Genomic DNA, 19986 nt, shown 5'->3' on the forward strand with positions numbered 1-19986 from the left:
ACCGCATTCCCACCAAACCTCTGGCTGTACCCTTATCTGTCGCCGCCGTGGATGGGGGCCTCTTACCACATCCCATCCAACTCATCACCGAATCCATAACTCTGCAGGTGGGAATGCTGCACTCTGAGAGCATCTGCTTCCATGTTCTGCCTGGACTCTCTCACGCCCTCTTGCTAGGCCTACCTTGGCTCCAGAGACACGCTCCCGTGCTTGATTGGCACACCGGAGAAGTTCTTCGCTGGGGACAGGACTGCCATAAGACTTGTTTAGTTCCCGTTCATCCTGCTAGTCCTTCTCCTACCCCAGCCAATCTACCCGGCCTACCAGCTCCCTATTGGTCTTTTGCGGACGTCTTTAATAAAAGAGAAGCAGAGACATTACCCCCTCATAGACCATACGACTGCCCAATTGACCTGGTGCCCGGAGCTACTCCTCCCCGTGGGCGTATTTACCTTTTGTCCGCTGTTGAGACCCGGTCCATGTCTGAATATATTGAGGAGAATCTGGCCCGGGGATTTATCCTGAAATCGACCTCCCCGGCGGGAGCAGGCTTCTTCTTCGTCAAAAAGAAGGACGGCTCACTCCGTCCCTGTATAGACTATAGAGGCCTTAACCAGATCACAGTGAAGAATAAATACCCCCTTCCGCTCATTCCTGAATTATTTGACCGTCTGATGGGGGCTAGAATCTTCACCAAGCTGGACCTCCGTGGGGCATAAAATCTGGTCCGTATCCATCAGGGGGATGAATGGAAGACGGCATTCAACACCCGGGACGGCCACTATGAATATCTTGTAATGCCCTTCGGTCTCTGTAACGCTCCCGCCGTCTTTCAAGAGTTGGTCAATGACATCTTCCGTGACCTTCTCTACTCCTGCGTGGTGGTGTACCTGGACGACATCTTGGTCTTCTCTCCGGATCTTATCACTCACCGGAGGGACGTTCGTCAGGTCCTGCTCAGGCTCAGGCAGAACCACCTCTACGCTAAATATGAGAAGTGCCTCTTTGAGCAGACCTCGCTTCCGTTTCTGGGCTACATAATCTCTCAGACCGGCCTACAAATGGACCCTGAGAAACTGTCTGCCATCCAGAAGTGGCCCCGACCAGAGGGGTTGAAGGCTATTCAGCGGTTCCTGGGCCTCGCCAACTACTACCGCCTCTTCATTCCGCACTTCTCTTCCCGGACTGCCCCTATCTCGGCGCTCACCCGTAAGGGCGCTAATCCCAGAGAATGGCCGCCTGAAGCAGAGGAGGCCTTCCTTTCCTTAAAACGAGCTTTTTCCTCTGCCCCTGTGCTGCATCGTCCGGACGGCAACAAACAATTCTTTCTAGAAGTCGACGCTTCCTCCTCCCGAGCCGGAGCAGTACTTACCCAAAAGTCGTCTTCCGGAAGAATGGTAACTTGCGGCTTCTTCTCCAAACTCTTCTCCTCTTCTGAGCGCAATTATTCTATAGGAGACCGAGAATTGTTGGCCATTAAGCTGGCACTGGAGGAGTGGCGTTACCTGCTCGAGGGGGCTCTTCACCCGATAAAAATTTACACGGACCACAAGAACTTGGCTTACCTCCAGAGTGCCCAGAGACTTAACCCGCGCCAAGCCCGGTGGTCCTTGTTCTTCGTCCGCTTTAATTTCATTCTTCATTTTCTCCCGGCTGACAAAAACATCAAAGCTGATGCCTTATCCCGATCCTTTTTGGTCTCTGATCTTGAGGAGGAGCCTAAACACATCATCGACCCCGCCAAAGTAATGCAAGTGGCCCCCGTGAATCTAAATCGTCTTCCACCCGGTAAGACTGTTCCTGATCGTGAGAAGGTTCTACACTGGGGACACTCGTCCAAGCTAGCTGGCCACGCTGGTCAGAAAAAGACCCTCCAGCTTATTACCCAGCATTACTGGTGGCCTACCCTGCACAAGGACGTAATAGACTTTGTTTCAGCCTGTGTGTCCCGCGCCCGCAACAAGGTTCCGAGACATCTGCCAGCCGGCCGTCTCCTTCCACTTCCTGTACCTGCTGCCCTGTGGCAGCATATAGCTATGGACTTTATAACGGACCTCCCTGTCTCTGCTGGTTGTACGGTCATATGGGTGGTCGCTGACTGCTTTTCCAAAATGGCTCACTTTATTCCCCTGCCGGGTCTCCCGCCTGCATCAGAGTTAGCTAAAGACTTTATCCATCATGTCTTCCGTCTTCATGGTCTTCCTCTCCACATCGTATCAGACCGAGGGGTTCAGTTCACCTCTCGTTTTGGCGAGCCATGTGTAAACTGCTGGGGGTCACCTTGGACTTTTCTTCCGCTTATCACCCACATTCCAATGGCCAAGTAGAACGGATCAACCAAATTTTAACCAGTTACCTCCGGCACTTTGTTAATGCTCACCATTCCGACTGGGTGGATCTTTTACCGTGGGCCGAATTTTCTTACAATAATCACGAGAGCGAATCTTCCTCCAAATCCCCGTTTTTTGTAGTCTTCGGTCAGCATCCTCGGATCCCGTTTCCCGTCTCCGCCTAGGTGGATAATCCGGCTGCGGAATCTCTCGTTAACGAATTTTCCTCCATTTGGGAAAGTACCAGATCCCCACTTCTTCAGTCATCCGAGCGGATGAAAAAACAGGCTGACAAGAGACGTCTGGATCCACCACAATTCTGTCCTGGAGATAAGGTCTGGCTCTAGTCCAAATATGTCCGGCTCAAGATTCCTTCCTACAAGTTAGGGCCTCGGTTCATCGGCCCACTGGAAGATATCAAACAAATCAACCCGGTGGCCTTTAAATTGAAACTCCCGGCCAATTTGCGGATTCATAACTCCTTCCATGTATCTCTACTCAAAGCCGTGATACTTAACTCTTTTTCCAAGTCTACAGGTACGCCTCCTGCTCCGGTTTCCGCTGAAAACGAGTTTGAGGTAGAGAACATTCTGGCCACCAAAAGGGTAAGAGGAAGGACCTTTTTTCTAGTGGATTTGAAGGGGTTTGGTCCTGAGGAGAGAACATGGGAGCCCCGGGAGAACATCCATGCCCCGCTCATCCTTGATAAATTTCTGTCTGGCCTAAAAAAGGGGGGGCCTAAAGGGGGGGGTACTGTAGCATCGGCGCCCCTGCCTCCTGCTAGGCAGGGACGCCGTTCCCCTCACCTCTCCGATCCGTGCCCGGCGTCTTCCTCCCGCTCTGCTGGCAGCGCGCGCTGCTTCCCGGCCAATGTGCTTAGGGCGCGCGCACGCTCCCCCTCTCTTAAAGGGGCCGCGCGCGCCGTCCTAAGGAGTCCCCGGCCAATGGCCGGAGGACCTCACCATATATAAGGCACCTCCTCCGAAATGGAGGTGCCCGAGCAATGTTGTTGCAAAGCCTTTCAACTCTGCTTCAGCCCTCAGGTCCCGTTACCAGTTACCTGCCAGTCACCTGCCAGATTCCTGCTTGATACCTGCCTGATACCTGCCTGATATCTGCTTACCTGCTTGCTATCCTGTGGTCCGACAGTCTGCCTACCAGCACCTGCCAGTCTGTCTATGGATCAGTCCACCTGCGGACCAGGAAGTACCTGCTAGATACCTGCCTGATACCTGCCTGCCTGTCCAGAGACTCTTACTCGCTCACCTGGGAGCGCTCACCTGCTACCTAACTGCTAGCCTACCTGGAGGCTTAGCCATCACTTGCTGTGACCACCTGCCTGTCCAGAGACTCTTGCCCGCTCACCAGGGAGCGCTCACCTGCTACCTGCCTGCTAGCCTACCTGGAGGCTCTGCCGTCACTTGCCGTGACCACCTGCCTGTCCAGAGACTCTTGCCCACTCACCTGGGATCGCTCACCTGCTACCTGCCTGCTAGCCTATCTAGAGACTCTTCCCTGCTGTCACTTGCCGTGACCACCTGTCCGTCTAGAGACTCATACCCTGCTGTCACTTGCTGTGACCATCCGCCTGTCAAGAGACTGTCCCCGTCACTTGCCGTGACTTCCTGCCCTTCTACCCAGAGACTGTCCCTGTCACTTGCCGTGACTACCTGCCCGCCTTCCCTGGGAGCCACCCGCTTCCTTACAAGGACTGCCCCTTTGTATAGTTGCTCAGAGGTTCCACCTCCCAGACCCGATACAGTAGTAGCTTAATAAGATGTTTTTAATGCCTCTTGGAAGAGTGGTGGAGGTCGCAAGTGTTTAAAAAGACAATATCACTGCCCCTTAGAAGAGCGGTGGAGGTTACATTGTGTAAGGCACACGCCCGGGCTGAGCGGCGTGTGCGTGTGATTCCACTGGACCGTGCCGGAGAATGAATGCCTGGAGGGGCGTAACTAGGTATTCACCCAATCCGACCAGGGTCGCACGACCGCATACGACGCCAGTGCACCAAGGAGGAACCGAGCACAGGGACCAGGTGCTACTCCAGGACAGACTCCGGACACGGCTGTTGACCCACACAGGGGAATACAGGAACAGACAGGTTAGGCTGGCACACAGACTGGTGGGTATAGGCAGGCACAACTGGTATGCAGGCAGGCGGGTATGCAGGCAGGGGGCACAGGCAAGCACGGCTAGAGTGCAGACAGGGAGGCACTAGCAGGTTGGAACACAGGCGGGATAGGACCCAGTACACACTGGGACTCAGGAACAGAACCACAGATGTGGCGGACAAACACAGCAGAGTGAGGCCGCTCAGAGAGGTGAGCGAGAGCAGGGCAAGACCAGACCGCCTAGAGCGGTGAGCGACAGTAGAGCAGGACGAGGCCGCCTGGAGCGGTGAGCAAGAGTAGAGCAGGACAAGGCCACCTGGAGCGGTGAGGAAAGGGTCAGAGCTGAGCGAGACTGCCGGAGCAGTGAGCAAGTAGTCAGAGCAGAGCGAGACTGCCGGGGCAGTGAGCAAAGGAGTCAGAGCAGAGCGAGACTGCCGGAGCAGTGAGCAAAGGGTCAGAGCGGAGCGAGACTGCCGGAGCCGTGAGCAAAGGGTCAGAGTGGAGCGAGACTGCCGGAGCAGTGAGCAAAGGGTCAGAGCGGAGCAAGACTGTCAGAGCAGTGAGCAAAGGGTCAGAGCGGAGCAAGACTGCCGGAGCAGTGAGCAAAGGGTCAGAGCGGAGCAAGACTGCCGGAGCAGTGAGCAAAGGGTCAGAGCGGAGCAAGACTGCCAGAGCAGTGAGCAAAGGGTCAGAGCGGCGCGAGACTGCCAGAGCAGTGAGCAAAGGGTCAGAGTGGAGCAAGACTGCCAGAGCAGTGAGCAAAGGGTCAGAGCGGAGCAAGACTGCCGGAGCAGTGAGCAAAGGGTCAGAGCTGAGCAAGACGGCCGGAGCAGTGAGCAAAGGGTCAGAGCGGAGCGAGACTGCTGGAGCAGTGAGCAAAAGGTCAGAGCGGAGCGAGACTGCCGGAGCAGTGAGCAAAGGGTCAGAGCGGAGCAAGACTGCCGGAGCAGTGAGCAAAGGGTCAGAGTGGAGCAAGACTGCCGGAGCAGTGAGCAAAGGGTCAGAGCGGAGCAAGACTGCCGGAGCAGTGAGCAAAGGGTCAGAGCGGAGCAAGACTGCCGGAGCGGTGAGCAAAGGGTCAGAGCAGGCCAGAACCGCCGGAGCGGTGAGCAAAGGCAAAGCAGGCTAGAACTGCCGGAGCGGTGAGCAAGGCAGAGCAGGCTAGAACCGCCGGTGCGGTGAGCAAGGCAGAGCAGGCTAGAACCGCCGGAGCGGTGAGCAAGGCAGAGCAGGCTAGAACAGCTGGAGCGGTGAGCAAGGCGGAGCAGGGGGGACAGGGCTCTGTACACATGGAACAGGCAGGAATGGAAAGGCAGAACCAAATACCCACAGGGTACTTGCAGTGAAGTAGCGAGTGGACCACAAACTCACAAATGGAAGTACAGTGACAACGAGCAGGAGTTAGGTACGAGTTCAGACTCTGCAGAAAAAGGAAAGGTACGGACATAGAGAAAAACAGGAAACAGGCTAGAAGAGTATTCAGACAAGAAATGACACAGTAGCAAGATACAGGAGCGGGTCTAGGTATGCGGCCCCTAGAAGGCGGAACGAACAGGCAAGGAGCGTGTTCAGACAGGACTGGAAATACAGCCTACAAGAAAGGCAAGCAAGCAAACACAGAAAGGGACCTGGCACATTCAGAGTGAAAGAGCACACTGAATGAAACACAATGCTCAGGCAGGGATTCATTGGAGCAGCTGGGTTAAATACAAGGTGACAGACAGCAATAGGCTGAGGACGCACAAGGGGTGTGCCCGCAGCTGGTCCAAGAAACAGGAAGTGATCGGGCGCCGACCATAAGCAGCAGACACAGAGGCAAGCAGACAGCATGGAGGGAAGCCAGGCTAGCAGACTGGACTGGAGATGCAAGGACGCCGCCAGGTATGTTACACATTGGAATAAAAAGACAATATCAATGCCCCGTGGAATAGACATGGAGGTTACAGCAGCTTAACAAGACAGTTTTAATGCCCCTTGGGAGAGTGGTGGAAGACGCAGTGGAATAAAATGACAATATCAATGCTACTTGGCAGAGAGGTGGAGGTTACAATGGAATGAAAATACAATATCAATGCCCTTTGGAAGAGCTGTGGAGTTCAGAGTGGTTTAACCAGATGGTTTTAATGCCCCTTGTAAGAATGGCCAATGTCGCAGTGGATTAAAAAGACAATATCAATGCCCCTTGGAAAAGTGGTGGAGGTTACAGTGGAATAAAAAGACAACATCAATGCCCTTTGAAAGAGTGGTGTAGGTCGCAGTGGAATAAAAAGACAATATCAATGCCTCTTGGAGGACTGGTGGAGGTCCCAGTGGAATAAAAAGACAATATCAATGCCCCTTGGAAGAGTGGTGGAGGTTAGAGTGGAACAAAAAGACAATATCAATGCTCCTTGTTAGAGCTGTGGAGTTCAGCGTGGTTTAACCAGATGGTTTTAATGTCTCTTGGAAGAGACATGAAGGTTACAGCAGCTTAACAAGACAGTTTTAATGCCCCTTGGGAGAGTGATGGAAGACGCAGTGGAATAAAATGACAATATCAATGCTATTTGGAAGAGAGGTGGAGGTTACAATGGAATGAAAATACAATATCAATGCTCTTTGGAAGAGCTGTGGAGTTCAGTTTGGTTTAACCAGATGGTTTTAATGCCCCTTGTAAGAATGGCCAAGGTCGCAGAGGATTAAAAAGACAATATCAATGCCCCTTGGAAGAGTGGTGGAGGTTACAGTGGAATAAAAAGACAATATCAATGCCCTTTGAAAGAGTGGTGTAGGTCGCAGTGGAATAAAAAGACAATATCAATGCCCGTTTGAAGAGTGGTGGACGTTACAGTGAAATAAAAAGACAATATCAATGCCATTTGAAAGAGCTGGGGAGTTCAGCATGGTTTAACCAGACGGTTTTAATGCCCTTGGAAGAGACGTGGAGGTCACAGTAGCTTAACAAAACGGTTTTAATGCCCCTTGGAAGAATGGCGAAGGTCGCAGTGGATTAAAAGTACAATATCAATGCCCCTTGGAAGAGTGGGGGAGGTTACAGTGGAAAAAAAAGACAATATCAATGCCCCTTGGAAGAGTGGTGGAGGTCGCAATGGAAAAAAAAAAACAATATCATTGCCCTGTGATAGAGACGTTGAGGTCGCAGTGGATTAAAAAGACAATATCAATGCCCTTTGGAAAAATGGTGTAGGTCGCACTGGAATAAAAAGACAATATCAATGCCCCTTGGAAGAGTTGTGGAGGTTACAGAGGAATAAAAAGACTATATCAATGCTCCTTGGAAGAACTGTGGAGCTCAGAGTGGTTTAACCAGACGGTTTTAATGCCCCTTGGAAGAGACGTGGAGGTCACAGTAGCTTAAAATGATGGTTGTAATGCCCTTGGAAGAGTGGTGGAGGTCGCAGTGGATTAAAAAGACAATATCAATGCCCCTAGGAAGAGTGGTGGAGGTCGCAGTGGAATAAAAAGACAATATCAATGCCCCTTGGAGGAGTGGTGGAGGTAACAGTGTATAAAAAGACAATATCAATGCCCTTTGGAAGAGTGGTGAAGGTTACAGTGGAATAAAAAGATAATAACAATACCCCTTGGAAGAGTGGTGGAGGTTACAGAGGAATAAAAAGACTATATCAATGCTCCTAGGAAGAGCTGTGGAGCTCAGAGTGGTTTAACCAGACCGTTTTAATGCCCCTTGGAAGAGACATTGAGGTCACATTAACTTAACAAGATGGTTTTAATGCCCCTTGGAAGAGTGATGGAGGTCGAAGTGCATTAAAAAGACAATATCAATACACCTTGGAAGAGTGGTGGAGGTCGCATTGGAATTAAAAGACAATATCAATGCCCCTTGGAATTGACGTTGAGGTCACAGTAGCTTATCAACACAGTTTTAATGCCCCTTGGAAGAGTGGTGGAGGTTGCAGTGGATTAAAAAGACAATATCAATGCTCCTTGGAAGAGTGGTGGAGGTCGCAGTGGAATAAAAAGACAATATCAATGCCCCTTGGAAGATTTGTGGAGGTCGCAGTGGAATAAAAAGACAATATCATTGCCCCGTGGAAGAGACGTGGAGGTCACAGTAGCTTAACAAGATGGTTTTAACGCCCGTTGGAAGAGTGGTGGAGGTCGCAGTGGATTAAAAAGACAATATCAATGCCCTTTGGAAAAGTGGTGGAGATCGCAGGGGAATAAAAAGACAATATCAATGCCCCGTGGAAGAGACGTGGAGGTCGAAGAAGATTAACAAGACGGCTTTAATGCCCCTTGGAAGAGTGGTGGAGGTCGCAGTGGAATAAAAAGACAATATCAATGCCCCTTGGAAGAGTGGTGGAGGTTTAATTGGAATGAAAAGACAATATCAATGCACCTTCGAAGAGCTGTGGAGTTCAAAGTGGTTTAATCAGACGGTTTTAATGCCCCTTGGAAGAGATGTGGAGTTCACAGTAGCTTAACAGGATGGATGTAATGCACTTGGAAGAGTGTTGGAGTTCGCAGTGAATTAAAAAGACAATATCAATGCCCCTTGGAAGAGTGGTGGAGGTCGCAGTGGAATAAAAAGACAATATCAATGCACCTTGGAAGAGTGGTGGAGGTTACAGTGGATAAAATGACAATATCAATGAACCTTGGAAGAGTGGTGAAGGTTACAGTGGAATAAAAAGACAATATCACTGCCCCTTTGAAGATCTGTGGAGTTCATAGTGGTTTAACCAGATGGTTTTAATGGCCCTTGGAAGAGAAGTTGAGGTCACATTAGCTTAACAAGATGGTTTTAATGCCCCTTGGAAGAGTGATGGAGGTCGAAGTGGATTAAAAAGCCAATATTAATGTCCCTTGGGAGAGTGGTGGAGGTCGCAGTGGTATAAAAAGACAATATCAATACCCCATGGAATTGACGTTGAGGTCACAGTAGCTTAACAACACAGTTTAATGCCCCTTGGAAGATTGGTGGAGGTCGCAGTGGATTAAAAAGTCAATATCAATGCCCCTTGAAATAGTGGTGGAGGTTGCAGCGGAATAAAATGACAATATGAATGCCCCTTCTAAGAGTTGTGGAGGTCCCATTGGAATAAAAATACAATATCAATGCCCCTAGGAAGAGTGGTGAAGATTACAGTGGTATAAAAAGACAATATCAATGCAACTTGGAAGAGCTGTGTTGTTTAGAGTGGTTCAACCAGGTTTTATGCCCCTTGGTAGTGATGTGGAGGTCACATTAGCTTAACAAGATGGTTTTAATGCCCCTTGGAAGAGTGGTGGATGTCGCAGTGGATTAAAAAGACAATATCAGTGCCCCTTGGAAGAGTGGTGGAGGTCACAGTGCAATAAAAAGACAATCTCATTGCCCCTTGGAAGAGTGGTGGAGGTTTCAATGGAATAAAAAGATAATATCAATGCCCGGTGGAAGAGACGTGGAGGTCAGAGTGGTTTAACAAGACGGTTTTAATGCCCCTTGGAAAAGACGTCTAGGTCACAATAGCTTAACAAGACGGTTTTAATGCCCTTTGGAAGAGTGGTGGAGGTCGCAGTGGATTAAAAAGACAATATCAATGCCCCTTGGAAGAGTGGTGGAGGTCGCAGTGGAATAAAAAGACAATATCAGTGTCCTGTGGAAAAGACATGGTGGTCACAGTAGCTTAACAAGACGGTTTTAATGCCCCTTGGAAGCATGGTGGAGGTCACAGTGGAATAAAAAGACAATATCAATGCCCCTTGGAAGAGTGGTGAAGATTACAGTGGTATAAAAAGACAATATCAATGCAACTTGGAAGAGCTGTGTTGTTTAGAGTGGTTCAACCAGACGGTTTTAATGCCCCTTGGAAGAGAAGTGGAGGTCGCAGTGGATTAAAAAAAACAATATCAATGCCCTTTGGAAAAGAGGTGGCGGTCGCAGTGGAATAAAAAGACAATATCAATACCCCGTGGAAGAGCCTTGGAGGTCACAGTAGCTTAACAAGACGGTTTAAATGCCCCTTGGAAAAGTGGTGGAGGTCACAGTGGAATAAAAATACAGTATGAATGCCCATTGGAAAAGTGGTGGAGGTTACAGTGGAATAAAAAGACAATATCAATGCTCCTTGGAAGAGCTGCGGAGCTCAGAGTGGTTTAACCAGACTGTTTTAATACCCCTTGGAAGAGACTTGAAGTTCACAGTAGCTTAACATGATGATTTTAATGCCCCTTGGAAGAGTGGTGGAGATCGCAGTGGAATAAAATGACAATATCAATGCTACTTGGAAGAGAGGTGCAGGTTACAATGGAATGAAAATACAACATCATTGCCCTTTGGAGGAGCTGTGGAGTTCACAGTGGTTTAACCAGATGGTTTTAATGCCCCTTGGAAGAATGGCCAACGTCGCAGTGGATTAAAAAGACAATATCAATGCCCCTTTGAAGTGTGGTGGAGGTTACAGTGGAATAAAAAGACAATATCAATGCCCTTTGAAAGAGTGGTGTAGGTCGCAGTGGAATAAAAAGACAATATCAATGCCCCTTGGAGGAGTGGTGGAGGTCGCAGTGGAATAAAAAGACAATATCAATGCCCCTTGGAAGAGTGGTGGAGGTTAGAGTGGAATAAAAAGACAATATCAATGCTCCTTGGTAGAGCTGTGGAGTTCAGCGTGGTTTAACCAGACGGTTTTAATGTCTCTTCGAATAGACATGGAGGTCACCGTTCCTTAACAAGATGGTTTTAATGCCCCATGGAAGAGTGCTGGTGGTCGCAGTAGATTAAGAATACAATATCAATGCTCCTTGGAAGAGTGGTGGAGGTCGCAGTGGAATAAAAAGACAAATCAATCCCCCTTGGAAGAGTGGTGGAAGCTACAGTGGAATAAAAAGACAATATCAATGCACCGTGGAAGAGATGTGAAGGTCACAGTGGCTTAACAAGACGGTTTTAATGCCCCTTGGAAAAGTGGTGGAGTTCGCAGTGGAATAAAAAGACAATATCAATGCCCCTTGGAAGAGTGGTGGAGGTTACAGTGGAACAAAAAAACAATTTCAATGCCCCATGGAAGAGATGTGGAGTTCAGTGTGGTTTAACCAGATGGTTTTAATGCCCCTTGGAAAAGACGTGGAGGTCACAGTGGTTTAAAAAGACAATATCAATGCCCCTTGGAAGAGTTGGGGAGGTCGCAGTGGAATAACAAGACAATATCAATGCCCCGTGGAAGAGACGTGGAGGTCACAGTAGCTCAACAACACGGGTTTAATGCAACTTGGAAAAGTGGTGGAGGTCACAGTGGATTTAAAAGACAATAGCAATGCTCCTTTGAAGAATGGTGGAGGTCGCAGTGGAATAAAAAGTCTATATCATTGCCCAGAGGAAGATACATGGAGGCCACAGTAGATTAACAAGACGGTTTTTATGCCCTTTGGAAAAGTGGTGGAGGTCGCAGTGGAATAAAAAGACAATATCAATGCCCCGAGGAAGAGACGTGGAGGTCACAGTAGCTTAACAAGACAGTTTTAATGCTCCTTGGAAGAGTGGTGGAGGGCGCAGTGGAATAAAAATACAATATGAATGCCCGTTTGAAGAGTGGTGGACGTTACAGTGAAATAAAAAGACAATATCAATGACCTTTGAAAGAGCTGGGGAGTTCAGCATGGTTTAACCAGACGGTTTTAATGCCCTTGGAAGAGACGTGGAGGTCACAGTAGCTTAACAAAATGGTTTTAATGCCCCTTGGAAGAATGGCGAAGGTCGCAGTGGATTGAAAAGACAATATCAATGCCCCTTGGAAGAGTGGGGGAGGTTACAGTGGAAAAAAAAGACAATATAATTGCCCCTTGGAAGAGTGGTGGAGGTCGCAGTGGAATAAAAAGACAATATCATTGCCCCGTGGTAGAGACGTCGAGGTCGCAGTGGATTAAAAAGACAATATCAATGCCCTTTGGAAAAGTGGTGTAGGCCGCACTGGAATAAAAAGACAATATCAATGCCCCTTGGAAGAGTGGTGGAGGTTACAGAGGAATAAAAAGACTATATCTATGCTCCTTGGAAGAGCTGTGGAGCTCAGAGTGGTTTACCCAGACTGTTTTAATGCCCCTTGGAAGAGACATGGAGGTCAAAGTAGCTTAAAATGATGGTTGTAATGCCCTTGGAAGAGCTGTGGAGGTCGCAGTGGATTATAAAGACAATATCAATGCCGCTACGAAGAGTGGTGGAGGTCGCAGTGGAATAAAAAGACAATATCAATGCACCTTGGAAGAGTGGTGGAGGTAACAGTGTATAAAAAGACAATATCAATGCCCTTTGGAAGAGTGGTGAAGGTTACAGTGGAATAAAAAGAAAATATCAATGCCCCTTGGAAGAGTGGTGGAGATTACAGAGGAATAAAAAGACTATATCAATGCTCCTTGGAAGAGCTGTCTAGCTCAGAGTAGTTTAACCAGACGGTTTTAATGCCCCTTGGAAGAGACATTGAGGTCACATTAGCTTAACAAGATGGTTTTAATGCCCCTTGGAAGAGTGATGGAGGTCGAAGTGCATTAAAAAGACAATATCAATGCCCTTTGGAAGAGTGGTGGAGGTCGCAGTGGAATAAAAAGACAATATCAATGCCCCATGGAATTGACGATGAGGTCACAGTAGTTTAACAACACAGTTTTAATGCCCCTTGGAAGAGTATTGGAGGTCGCAGTGGATTAAAAAGACAATATCAATGCCCATGGGAAGAGTGGTGGAGGTCGCAGTGGAATAAAAAGACAATATCAATGTCCTTTGGAAAAGTGGTGGAGATCGCAGGGGAATAAAAAGACAACATCAATGCCCCGTGGAAGAGACGTGGAGGTCAAAGTAGATTAACAAGATGGTTTTATGCCCCTTGGAAGAGTGGTGGAAGTCGCAGTGGAATAAAAAGACAATATCAATGCCCCTTGGAAGAGTGGTGGAGGTTTAATTGGAATGAAAAGACAATATCAATGCTCCTTGCAAGAGCTGTGGAGTTCAGAGTCGTTTAATCAGACGGTTTTAATGCCCCTTGGAAGAGATGTGGAGGTCACAGTAGCTTAACAAGATGGTTGCACTTGGAAGAGTGGTGGAGGTCGCAGTGAATTAAAAAGACAATATCAATGCCCCTTGGAAGAGTGGTGGAGGTCGCAGTGGAATAAAAAGACAATATCAATGCCCCTTGGAAGAGTGGTGGAGGTTACAGTGGATAAAATGACAATATCAATGCCCCTTGGAAGAGTGGTGAAGGTTACAGTGAAAAAAAAAGACAATATCACTGCCCCTTTGAAGAGCTGTGGAGTTCAGAGTGGTTTAACTGGACGGTTTTAATGCCCCTTGAAAGAGTGATGGAGGTCGAAGTGGATTAAAAAGACAATATCAATGCCCCTTGGAAGAGTGGTGAAGGTTACAGTCGAAAAAAAAGACAATATCACTGCCCCTTTGAAGAGCTGTGGAGTTCAGAGTGGTTTAACCAGACGGCTTTAATTCCCCTTGGAAGAGTGATGGAGGTCGAAGTGGATTAAAAAGACAATATCAATGCCCCTTGGAAGAGTGGTGGAGGTCGCAGTAGTATGAAAAGACAATATCAATGCCCCATGGAATTGACGTTGAGGTCACAGTAGTTTAACAACACAGTTTAATGCCCCTTGGAAGAGTGGTGTAGGTCGAAGTGGATTAAAAAGACAATATCAATGCCCCTTGAAAGAGTGGCGGAGGTTGCAGTGGAATAAAATGACAATATGAATGCACCTTGGAAGAGTTGTGGAGGTCCCAGTGGAATAAAAATACAATATCAATGCCCCTTGGAAGAGCTGTGGAGTTCAGAGTGGTTTAACCAGACGGTTTTATGCCCCTTGGTAGTGACGTGGAGGTCACATTAGCTTAACAAGATGGTTTTAATGCCCCTTGGAAGAGTGGTGGATGTCGCAGTGGATTAAAAAGACAATATCAGTGCCCCTTGGAAGAGTGGTGGAGGTCGCAGTGTAATAAAAAGACAATATAAATGCCCCTTGGAAGAGTGGTGTAGGTTTCAATGGAATAAAAAGACAATATCAATGCCCAGAGGAAGAGACGTGGACGTCAGAGTGGTTTAACCAGACGGTTTTAATGCCCCTTGGGAAAGACGTCTAGGTCACATTAGCTTAACAAGACGGTTTTAATGCCCTTTGGAAGAGTGGTGGAGGTCGCAGTGGAATAAAAAGACAATATCAATGCCCCTTGCAAGAGCTGTGGAGTTCAGAGTGGTTTAAATTGACGGTTTTAATGCCCCTTTGAAGAGTGGTGGAGGTTACAGTGGAATAAAAAGACAATATCAATGCCCCGTGAAAGAGACGTGGAGGTTACACTAGCTTAACAAGACGGTTTTAATGCCCCTTGGAAGAGTGGTGGAGGTCGCAGTGGAATAAAAAGACAATATCAATGCCCCTTGGAAGAGTGGTGGAGGTTACAGTGGAATAAAAAGACAATATCAATGCCCCGTGGAAGAGATGTGGAGGTCACAGTAGCTTAACAAGACTGTTTTAATGCCCCTTGGAAAAGTGGTGGAGGTCGGAGTGGAATAAAAAGACAATATCAATGCCCCTTGGAAGAGTGGTGGAGGTTACAGAGGAATAAAAAGACTATATCTATGCTCCTTGGAAGAGCTGTGGAGCTCAGAGTGGTTTAACCAGACGGTTTTAATGCCCCTTGGAAGAGACGTGGAGGTCATAGTAGCTTAAAATGATGGTTGTAATGCCCTTGGAAGAGTGGTGGAGGTCGCAGTGGATTAAAAAGACAATATCAATGCCGCTAGGAAGAGTGGTGGAGGTCGCAGTGGAATAAAAAGACAATATCAATGCCCCTTGGAAGAGTGGTGGAGGTAACAGTGTATAAAAAGACAATGTCAATGCCCTTTGGAAGAGTGGTGAAGGTTACAGTGGAATAAAAAGAAAATATCAATGCCCCTTGGAAGAGTGGTGGAGGTTACAGAGGAATAAAAAGACTATATCAATGCTCCTTGGAAGAGCTGTCTAGCTCAGAGTAGTTTAACCAGACGGTTTTAATGCCCCTTGGAAGAGACATTGAGGTCACATTAGCTTAACAAGACGGTTTTAATGCCCCTTGGAAGAGTGATGGAGGTCAAAGTGCATTAAAAAGACAATATCAATGCCCTTTGGAAGAGTGGTGGAGGTCACAGTGGAATAAAAAGACAATATCAATGCCCCATGGAATTGACGATGAGGTCACAGTAGCTTAACAACACAGTTTTAATGCCCCTTGGAAGAGTAGTGGAGGTCGCAGTGGATTAAAAAGACAATATCAATGCCCATGGGAAGAGTGGTGGAGGTCGCAGTGGAATAAAAAGACAATATCAATGACCCTTGGAAGATTTGTGGAGGTCGCAGTGGAATAAAAAGACAATATCATTGCCCCGTGGAAGAGACATGGAGGTCACAGTAGTTTAACAAGATGGTTTTAACGCCCGTTGGAAGAGTGGTGGAGGTCGCAGTGGATTAAAAAGACAATATCAATGTCCTTTGGAAAAGTGGTGGAGATCGCAGGGGAATAAAAAGACAACATCAATGCCCCGTGGAAGAGACGTGGAGGTCAAAGTAGATTAACAAGATGGTTTTATGCCCCTTGGAAGAGTGGTGGAAGTCGCAGTGGAATAAAAAGACAATATCAATGCCCCTTGGAAGAGTGGTGGAGGTTTAATTGGAATGAAAAGACAATATCAATGCTCCTTGCAAGAGCTGTGGAGTTCAGAGTCGTTTAATCAGACGGTTTTAATGCCCCTTGGAAGAGATGTGGAGGTCACAGTAGCTTAACAAGATGGTTGTAATGCACTTGGAAGAGTGGTGGAGGTCGCAGTGAATTAAAAAGACAATATCAATGCCCCTTGGAAGAGTGGTGGAGGTCGCAGTGGAATAAAAAGACAATATCAATGCCACTTGGAAGAGTGGTGGAGGTTACAGTGGATAAAATGACAATATCAATGCCCCTTGGAAGAGTGGTGAAGGTTACAGTGAAAAAAAAAGACAATATCACTGCCCCTTTGAAGAGCTGTGGAGTTCAGAGTGGTTTAACTAGACGGTTTTAATGCCCCTTGAAAGAGTGATGGAGGTCGAAGTGGATTAAAAAGACAATATCAATGCCCCTTGGAAGAGTGGTGAAGGTTACAGTGGAAAAAAAAGACAATATCACTGCCCCTTTTAAGAGCTGTGGAGTTCAGAGTGGTTTAACCAGACGGTTTTAATTGCCCTTGGAAGAGTGATGGAGGTCGAAGTGGATTAAAAAGACAATATCAATGCCCCTTGGAAGAGTGGTGGAGGTCGCAGTAGTATGAAAAGACAATATCAATGCCCCATGGAATTGACGTTGAGGTCACAGTAGTTTAACAACACAGTTTAATTCCCCTTGGAAGAGTGGTGTAGGTCGAAGTGGATTAAAAAGACAATATCAATGCCCCTTGAAAGAGTGGCGGAGGTTGCAGTGGAATAAAATGACAATATGAATGCCCCTTGGAAGAGTTGTGGAGGTCCCAGTGGAATAAAAATACAATATCAATGCCCCTTGGAAGAGCTGTGGAGTTCAGAGTGGTTTAACCAGACGGTTTTATGCCCCTTGGTAGTGACGTGGAGGTCACATTAGCTTAACAAGATGGTTTTAATGCCCCTTGGAAGAGTGGTGGATGTCGCAGTGGATTAAAAAGACAATATCAGTGCCCCTTGGAAGAGTGGTGGAGGTCGCAGTGTAATAAAAAGACAATATAAATGCCCCTTGGAAGAGTGGTGTAGGTTTCAATGGAATAAAAAGACAATATCAATGCCCAGAGGAAGAGACGTGGAAGTCAGAGTGGTTTAACCAGACGGTTTTAATGCCCCTTGGGAAAGACGTCTAGGTCACATTAGCTTAACAAGACAGTTTTAATGCCCTTTGGAAGAGTGGTGGAGGTCGCAGTGGAATAAAAAGACAATATCAATGCCCCTTGCAAGAGCTGTGGAGTTCAGAGTGGTTTAAATTGACGGTTTTAATGCCCATTTGAAGAGTGGTGGAGGTTACAGTGGAATAAAAAGACAATATCAATGCCCCGTGAAAGAGACGTGGAGGTTACACTAGCTTAACAAGACGGTTTTAATGCCCCTTGGAAGAGTGGTGGAGGTCGCAGTGGAATAAAAAGACAATATCAATGCCCCTTGGAAGAGTGGTGGAGGTTACAGTTGAATAAAAAGACAATATCAATGCCCCGTGGAAGAGATGTGGAGGTCACAGTAGCTTAACAAGACTGTTTTAATGCCCCTTGGAAAAGTGGTGGAGGTCGGAGTGGAATAAAAAGACAATATCAATGCCCCTTGGAAGAGTGGTGGAGGTTACAGAGGAATAAAAAGACTATATCTATGCTCCTTGGAAGAGCTGTGGAGCTCAGAGTGGTTTAACCAGACGGTTTTAATGCCCCTTGGAAGAGACGTGGAGGTCATAGTAGCTTAAAATGATGGTTGTAATGCCCTTGGAAGAGTGGTGGAGGTCGCAGTGGATTAAAAAGACAATATCAATGCCGCTAGGAAGAGTGGTGGAGGTCGCAGTGGAATAAAAAGACAATATCAATGCCCCTTGGAAGAGTGGTGGAGGTAACAGTGTATAAAAAGACAATGTCAATGCCCTTTGGAAGAGTGGTGAAGGTTACAGTGGAATAAAAAGAAAATATCAATGCCCCTTGGAAGAGTGGTGGAGGTTACAGAGGAATAAAAAGACTATATCAATGCTCCTTGGAAGAGCTGTCTAGCTCAGAGTAGTTTAACCAGACGGTTTTAATGCCCCTTGGAAGAGACATTGAGGTCACATTAGCTTAACAAGACGGTTTTAATGCCCCTTAGAAGAGTGATGGAGGTCGAAGTGCATTAAAAAGACAATATCAATGCCCTTTGGAAGAGTGGTGGAGGTCGCAGTGGAACAAAAAAACAATTTGAATGCCCCATGGAAGAGATGTGGAGTTCAGTGTGGTTTGACCAGATGGTTTTAATGCCCCTTGGAAAAGACGTGGAGGTCACAGTAGGTTAACAAGACGGTTTTAATGCCCCTTGGAAGAGTGGTGGAGATCGCAGTGGTTTAAAAAGACAATATCAATGCCCCTTGGAAGAGTTGGGGAGGTCGCAGTGGAATAACAAGACAATATCAATGCCCCGTGGAAGAGACGTGGAGGTCACAGTAGCTCAACAACACGGGTTTAATGCAACTTGGAAAAGTGGTGGAGGTCACAGTGGATTTAAAAGACAATAGCAATGCTCCTTGGAAGAATGGTGGAGGTCGCAGTGGAATAAAAAGTCTATATCATTGCCCGGTAGAAGATACATGGAGGCCACAGTAGCTTAACAAGACGGTTTTTATGCCCCTTGGAAGAGTGGTGGAGGTCGCAGTGGATTAAAAAGACAATATCAATTCCCTTTGGAAAAGTGGTGGAGGTCGCAGTGGAATAAAAAGACAATATCAATGCCCCGAGGAAGAGACGTGGAGGTCACAGTAGCTTAACAAGACAGTTTTAATGCTCCTTGGAAGAGTGGTGGAGGTCGCAGTGGAATAAAAATACAATATGAATGCCCGTTTGAAGAGTGGTGGACGTTACAGTGAAATAAAAAGACAATATCAATGACCTTTGAAAGAGCTGGGGAGTTCAGCATGGTTTAACCAGACGGTTTTAATGCCCTTGGAAGAGACGTGGAGGTCACAGTAGCTTAACAAAATGGTTTTAATGCCCCTTGGAAGAATGGCGAAGGTCGCAGTGGATTGAAAAGACAATATCAATGCCTCTTGGAAGAGTGGGGGAGGTTACAGTGGAAAAAAAAGACAATATAATTGCCCTTTGGAAGAGTGGTGGAGGTCGCAGTGGAATAAAAAGACAATATCATTGCCCCGTGGTAGAGACGTCGAGGTCGCAGTGGATTAAAAAGACAATATCAATGCCCTTTGGAAAAGTGGTGTAGGCCGCACTGGAATAAAAAGACAATATCAATGCCCCTTGGAAGAGTGGTGGAGGTTACAGAGGAATAAAAAGACTATATCTATGCTCCTTGGAAGAGCTGTGGAGCTCAGAGTGGTTTACCCAGACTGTTTTAATGCCCCTTGGAAGAGACATGGAGGTCATAGTAGCTTAAAATGATGGTTGTAATGCCCTTGGAAGAGCTGTGGAGGTCGCAGTGGATTAAAAAGACAATATCAATGCCTCTACGAAGAGTGGTGGAGGTCGCAGTGGAATAAAAAGACAATATCAATGCACCTTGGAAGAGTGGTGGAGGTAACAGTGTATAAAAAGACAATATCAATGCCCTTCGGAAGAGTGGTGAAGGTTACAGTGGAATAAAAAGAAAATATCAATGCCCCTTGGAAGAGTGGTGGAGATTACAGAGGAATAAAAAGACTATATCAATGCTCCTTGGAAGAGCTGTCTAGCTCAGAGTAGTTTAACCAGACGGTTTTAATGCCCCTTGGAAGAGACATTGAGGTCACATTAGCTTAACAAGACGGTTTTAATGCCCCTTGGAAGAGTGATGGAGGTCGAAGTGCATTAAAAAGACAATATCAATGCCCTTTGGAAGAGTGGTGGAGTTCGCAGTGGAAT

The sequence above is a fragment of the Phyllobates terribilis genome, unplaced genomic scaffold (genome assembly GCF_046119375.1).
Source record: "Phyllobates terribilis strain yellow unplaced genomic scaffold, ASM4611937v1 Scaffold_204__1_contigs__length_3514536, whole genome shotgun sequence".
NCBI classification, from domain to species: Eukaryota; Metazoa; Chordata; class Amphibia; order Anura; family Dendrobatidae; genus Phyllobates; species Phyllobates terribilis.